Raw genomic sequence first — 7,395 nt, 5'->3', positions numbered from 1 at the left:
CTATGTGGCAGCCACGTGTTCCCACAGTTCCCAGGTGGTGGCAGCCAGCAGGCAGCCTCCTGTGCTAAGCAGAAGGACCCTTCTATCTGGGCAAGGACCAGCAAATGCTGCTGGTTTTCAGGGTCTCCATCTGAGGAGAAAGAAGGGTGGGGGGTGCATTAGCAATGGAGGGAGAAGGAGGAAGTTCCAAGCAGCTGAGCAAGAAGCTTCCCCTGCTCAGCACCCCACCACTCCCTCTGCCTTCTACATCTCCAGGGTGTTTACCACTTGTACCCAATCAACAGGTACAACAGGAAGCTGGAGGTTGTGGAATGAAGAAGATTTGATCACTGGCACAAACAAAGAAGTGTTAGGGGCTACCTGTAACACAAACTGTCTATAGAATGCTTAGCCCCTCCAAGAAGCCCCTGTGGCTCTGAAGCTAAGACTGTGTCTCCCCATCTCTCTGTTCTGCCCCCACCCCCTAGCTCAAGTTCACCTCTACCCCATAGACAGAGGCACCCGAGACTTTCGCCCACCTCAAGTGTGCTAGCAAATCTCTGGGTAAGGACAGAGAAGCCGGACTGTGCACACCTTTCTGCACCCATGTGCCTCCCAACAAAAATGAAATGATAATGAAATGAAATGACATGACATGACATGACATGACATGAAATGAAAAAGCGATGGGCAATTGACATTGCAGAAACTCACAACTGCAGACTTGTCAGACACACATGGAAAGAACAGGAGAGCACATAGGACTTACAGATTTGAAATGGCGTTATTCTGAATGAAAGTGCTCTTGCCCAAATGGAGCTCACCCTGCTGTTTCTCTTGATGCTTTTAAACCTAAAATCGGCATAGTAAGGCTGAGACAGATTTGGGGATTCTGGTACACACACATCCATCCTTTCAGCTCTGATACCCCCAAGAAGGCTTGAAACCCTTATGAGTTGCAAGAAAGATAACTCTCCAGAGCCAAAGCATAAGAGACTCTTAAAAACTGAGAACAAACTGAGGGTTTATGAGGGGTGGGAGGGAGGGGAGGGTGGGTGATGGGTATTGAAGAGGGCATCTTTTGGGATGAGCATGGGGTGTTGTATGGAAACCAATTTGACAATAAATTTCATATATTAAAAAAAGAAAGAAAGATAACTCTCCACTCCTGAGCTGTTGGATCTGGAGAGATGGAAACACAGCCATACCAGTAAGAGCAAATCAAGCCCTCAGCCGCAGCCCTGAACTAAAGCCCTGACTTTCAGGAGGCTGGAACAGTTGGAGCTTCTGTTGAGCTGAAACATGTCTGGGTGCTACGTGCTTGTGGGTGCTGGCTAGTCACACTTTCTGATTCACACCAATGTTAACCTGGCAGCTTGGGGAAGAAGGAAAACCACCCAGGGTCCAGCACTCAGAGCAAAATCTGAAGAGAGTGCAAGCAAAACCCCCGGATGGAGAAGTTAAAAAATGGTGTGACTCTCATACGTGGAATTTAAGAAACAAAACAGATGAACATAGGAGAAGGGAAGCAAAAATAATATAAAAACAGAGAGGGAGGCAAACCATAAGAGACTCTTAAATACAGAAAACAAACTGAGGGTTGCTGGAGGGGGTGTTGGGAAGGGGGATGGGCTAAATGGGCAAAGGGCACTAAGGAGGGCACTTGTTGGGATGAGCACTGGGTGTTATATGTAAGTGATGAGTCACTAAATTCTATTCCTGAAAAAAAAAAAATACTAAGGAAAAACATATAATGTAAAAAAAGAACAGGTGACTGCCCCAGATCATGCTACACTTCCCTCCAGAGAAGAGGAAAGCCTGGAGCAGAGAAGCCTGTGGCTCCCTCTGGACCACATCACCCCCAAGGCTGTCACACCCTGTCTTAACAGAGCAGAACCAGCCCGCCAGGCACTGATCCCCCTCACCAGCCTGTGCCCAGTGGGCAGGTCAGAGCACGCAGCTGACATCAGGCCCCAGTCTGGCTTGGCTGCACTGGGGGCCCAGACCCCGTGGCTCCTGTGCATGACCCCAGTTGCAACAGCGGGTTAAAGTGCACAGGCAGCCTGGCGAAAACATCTGTGGTGATAAGCTGCACCCTTTTTGGCAGATAACCCCAGCAGGAGAGAACACATTTTACAATACCTCTGAGCTGTCCTTCCAGCAGCCTGGCTTAGTAAGGCCTCCAACTGGTCGTTCTGGTGCTGACCACCAATCACACAGCAATAGCAGAATTTTCATATTTTCCCCCAAGTGAACAATGAACCCAGTGCTTTGTGTTTCAATAGGTCACTTGAACATCCAGCTTGTTTTTAGTATATTAAACTGCCAATCTTCAGAGGTAAGGCCAAGAAGGTTCAGAGGTAAGGCCAAGAAGGTTCTTCTTCCTTCAGGCTGCACATGGAATCAGGGTTTGGGATGCACCAAGCAGGTCCAAAAAATGTTGACTCAGTGAGTCAGCCCCATGCCCCAGGTGCCAGCAGGAGGAACAGGGGGGTAGGGCTCTTCAAGGAGAACAGGACTTTGTCCTCCAGTCACGGTTCAACTAAGGATCCCATAGGCCTCAGAGTTGGGGATCATTACTGGATTGAACTGGTGTAGAATCAGGTTGAGAAGATGCAAAAATAGAGCCCCAGCCTGAATGAGCTTACCGTGGAGTCAGGAAGACAAGAGCAAAACACAGAGAAGTTACCAGAAATGCAGAGTTTGTCAGACCCAAAGCATCTCCAGTATGGTGATTGTTTAGCCAGTGGTTTTTTACTTCAAAAGGAAGGGGGAGGGAGTCACTCACGGTGGGCTGCAGGCCTGGAAAGTGACTGTGGGGAAAGAGCACTGGCAGGATTTGCAAGGAATGGAAAACAGGATTCGATCCTACACTCTCCACTCTCTACACACACCCCTGGGCAATCTCACCCACAGCTGCAACCACCACCTCAATACAGTGACTCACAAATATGTATCTGCAGCCTGGTCCTTTCTCCCCAGATTCCAGTGGTCTGAGAGGTCATTGCCCCGCTGTCCCAACTGGTGACTCTAGCCATCTTTGTGTTCTCCCTCTACCTGCATTGGCTCTTCTCTTAGCTCCCATTTCTGGGCACCCAGAAAAGGAAGATATCCAATCCAGACAACTCAGGCTCATCCTGCACCTTCCCCTTCCCAGGCTCCCATGTAAGCCTGGCCAGTTGTACTTTCTAATGGCTCTTAAGCCAGCCCTCCTCTCCACCCTGGGTGCACTGTGTCTTTGTTTCAAGGCTTCATAGTTTCTGTTGCCTTCCACCTGATCTCCAGACAGTAGTCTTGGTGGCCTCTAATATTTCACAGCAGGTTTTCTTCCTGTGACAAAGGTCTTCTGAAGCCTTCCTCACTGGCTCCAAGCAAGTACACATGAAGTCCTCCCTCTACAGCATGACCATAAACAAAGATACCTGGGTTTTGTCCCAAGGCACCAAACTTTAGAGTGTAGCATTTTAAAATAAGGATTCTAGAGGTTTAGAGAGTACTTAGCAAGCCTAATTAGTTGCAATAGGAAGCTGCCAGATGGTGCATAATGTTAATGACACCCATTGTAGGCTACCCAATAACACCCCTAGTTGACTGTGCTGCTCCCCATTGCCTGCCCCTGAACTTGAGTGGTTAGTTTGTTCCCTGCTTGGAGACCTCAAAACCGGGCCTATTTACCTTTTAGCCTCCAGGTATACTGAATTCCACCCAGTTCTCAACCACTTGAGGGTGCCTGAATGGGCTGGGCTCTCTCCCACATCCCTGGCTGTGCATGGGAAGCCCTTTTCCTCTCTGATTTCACTCAGAGAATCTCAGTGAATCTCAACCAGGGGTAATCTTTTCCCTCAGGGGACAGCTGGCTATGTCTGGGGGTATTTTTTATTGATAGAACCTGAAGAGAAGAGGGTTGCTGTCATTGTCACCCAGTACAGAGGCCAGGTATCTGCTCCACATCCCACCATGCACAGGACAACAAAGAATGATCTGGTGCAAAATGTCAACAGTTCCAAGGATGAGAAACCCTGGTCAAGATTCAGCTCAACCTTCATTCACCCTGTTTCTTAAACATGCTCCTTCCCTCCATGAAAGAGAGAGAAGGCAGTAAGTATCCCCAAATCTGGTCCAAATCTGTACAGTAATGACTATTGCAATGCATGTAACTATTCACTTGTAAGCCTCTTCTCCAAGCTTCTTAAGAGCAAAGAATTTGTCTTCCTCTTCTCTTTATGCCACAGGAATATGATAAAATAGCAAGGTCTCAAGGACTGATATGCAAAGAGAAAAGTACCTAAGTCTGATCCAGGCCAGAGAGTATTATACAATGCACTGAGAATAATGTCTACCCCCGCACAAGAGTCACATAATGTCTTATTTACATTACTATTAAGTGGCATTTGACATATAAATATCACAGTGTGCTAAGTATCACCGAGAGCTAGATTTTAGACATGGATTGTTTTGCTTCAGCTTACACAATAAAATTTGATGGCAAGCCAGTACATCAAGGTCAAAGGAGTATTTTAAGTACCAACAATTGCTCTTAACCAATCACAAGAAAAAAATATATATACACTCTTGGTACATGGGCTGCCTTCTGAAAAGTAAGGAAGTAGAGGAAAGAACATCAGTCAGAAGAATAAGTTCTTGGAGAGATTGTAAAAAAAAGAGTCTTCAGAACCCCAGGGGTCATTACCTGACTCCTTGACCACAAAGCAGTGAAAACTTAGGTATAAAACGTGTGGAAAAAGAAAGGCAAAACCTTCCTCAAGCAAAGCTCCCCTCCACGCAGTTAATTTACTCACCCAGATTCCAGAAAGCTCATGAAAATCAGTTGGTAGAAAAGTAAAGGTGTGAAAAAGCAAGGAAAACATTTTTCATTTTTATTTATTTTCAATCAAAAGGTCTCACATGTTTATTACTGAACCAACCTACTGGTGCAGAAGCATCATAAGAGAGAAAAGTCAATTTCCTGATAAAACAGATCTACTGGTCAGGTAGTAGGGAGGTGATGGAACACATGACTTTCAGGCAGCATAAACGTGTGCCATCTCATGTACAATCCCTTACAGACCCAGCTTTGTCCTTCTCCAATGCCGCCTCTTGGAGTTGTATCTGATTTTATTACCAGTTTTCATCAAATCCAGTGGGGAATGGGATGATTCTGCTTTTGTTTCTTGGCCAGGAATCACTTGATCCTGAAAGCCTTGTGAGAAGACATGGCGAGAAACAGTCACAGCACACATCACGATGGCGGAGAAGAAGAAAGAGAAGGAAAACATTTTTTAAAATCTGCTTTGGTCCCACCCAGCTCAACCAAGTGTTTTCTTAATGCCATCCCAAAGGATGTTCAAGATGACCATACTGGCACACCCTCATTACAACACTGTCATTGTCAGAAGGTTCTTTATCCAAGAGTGGAGAAACCGTTCAGCCCACTGGAGGAATGGGGCTCACAATAAGGAAACACATTAAGATCAAAATGTGAAGTCAACATGCTGTAAGAAAAAGAAAAACAGACTCAATACCACAGAAGCTAATTAGAGCCCATGGACGTCCCCTGCCCCCCCCCCCGCCCCCACTTCACCATGCATGGATTTCTTGTTCCATTTGCAAGGGAATCAAGAGGCCCATGCCAAAAGTCTGTGTGTAGGGAGCCTCTGGGTCACTGCTGACCCCCAGTAGCCCACATGGGAGCACATAGAAGGGCAAGGAGGAATGCTCCCTGGGGAATGCAGCTTCATCACAGAACTCTGTTCATATGGTAACCATCGCAGGGTGCCATGAGCCCCATCAAGATGAATATATGTGTTAGCAAGAGATTGATGTTGGGCTGTGACTGCTGCGCTTGATAAAGTGTTAGATAGGAAGACTGTATCAGATGATAATATTCCCCCCTGAATCAAGATCACAGATGAGCAGAGCTGCACCGGAGCATCAGGGTACCCCCTCCCAACCCACACAAACACACACAGGAGAACAAGCCAGTCACCCAGGTATGGCGGCAGGTGTCAGGAAGGGTCGCCCCTCTTCCTTCTCCCCAGCAAGCTCAGGATTAGTGTTTGTTCTTCATGGGCCTTCAATCCTCTCCCACTGGCTTCTAGGCCATCTTGTCAGGGTACAGAAGGGTCCCTTTTAGGGACTGAGCCTCCCCCGGGCTCAGCCTGACAGGACCCACCAAGCTCCAGCTAATCTACTCTTGAAGGACTTCTAGTCCAGGCTGGGAGTCCGCTGCTCAATTGAACCATAAACGTAGTCACAGAGTCAGTGCTACAGGAGAGACTTCCAGGAGCAAAGCAGACAGAGGGTCACCACAAAGACTAGTGTTCTGCTTGTCCCTGGCAAGTACTAGAGCATCACACTTCAGAATGTCTCTAAAACATAACTTGGAAGTAAATTCTCCCTCCCTACACCCTGCCCAGAACTAGGGGGGGGGGGGGCGTGGCGGGGGAGTGGAGCCTGATAAACCACAGTTTGGAGGACCTTATCAGAAATTATCTGTTCCATTCCAGAAAACACCTCCTGGGCATCTTCCACCCGCTACTCTCCAAATGCCTGCACGCTTCATAGAGTTTTAAGTTCAAGAAAAAGGATATGCTTATTTGATTGCAAGCACAAAGAGAAAAAAACTGCGATTTAGGAAGAATTTTCCCTAATAAGCTCCACAAACTCTTATGGAATGAATGAGGAAATAGAGTTTGTTTCTGGGCATGTAAATGGCATATCATGTTTGGGCATAAGGGCACAGTGCGTCCACAGAGTTCATTTACCAGAAGTTCACTTTCAGTAGAGCATGAGGACTTTGGTTGTCTTTGATCAAATATTTTTACATATTAAAGCTTTCAAACCCAAAGCTATTTTACTTCCTATCTGGTTGGATGGGAAAACATGAAGAAAATACATCTTTCTATGTTACATAATGGCCCAGGTGCCATCATACTCTTAGAATGTATACCTGTCATTTAATTATAGCTTTAACTGAGCATCTGAAGGTGCCAAATAAATCCCCACACCTGTGACAAAGATGCCTACCATTACTGGTAAGAATGGAAAATGGCTGAGCTACTGTGGGGGAAAAGTTTGGTAGTACCTAAAAAGGTTAAACATAAAATTACCCTATGATTCAGCAATTACACTGTTCGGCAGCTATCCAAAAGAATTGAAAGCTGAGACTCAAACGCTCCCACAGATTTTTTGCACACCAATATTCGTAGTAACATTACTCACAATAGTCAAAAGATAGACACAACCCAAGTGTCCATCCACAGATGAATGGATAAACAAAATGGGACATATACATACAAGGAACATCATTCAACCTGAAAAGGGAAAGAAACTCTGACACAGCCTACAATATGGATGTACTTCAAGGACATTATGCTCAGAGAAATAAACTAGACACAAAAGGACAAAAATTGTCCT

At 46.1% G+C, this 7,395-nt stretch overlaps 1 pseudogene; it reads right to left on the bottom strand.

Annotated features, from left to right (window-relative positions):
- Nucleotides 1–5,039: 5,039 nt before the first annotated feature.
- On the bottom strand, nucleotides 5,040–5,194 carry LOC122218960 (annotated as a pseudogene).
- Between the last annotated feature and the right edge of the window lie 2,201 nt (nucleotides 5,195–7,395).

This window comes from Panthera leo, chromosome B2 (genome assembly GCF_018350215.1).
Source record: "Panthera leo isolate Ple1 chromosome B2, P.leo_Ple1_pat1.1, whole genome shotgun sequence".
Classification (NCBI taxonomy): domain Eukaryota; kingdom Metazoa; phylum Chordata; class Mammalia; order Carnivora; family Felidae; genus Panthera; species Panthera leo.
Note: the sequence above shows the minus strand (reverse complement) of the source record. Positions and strands in the feature narration are given on the sequence as shown.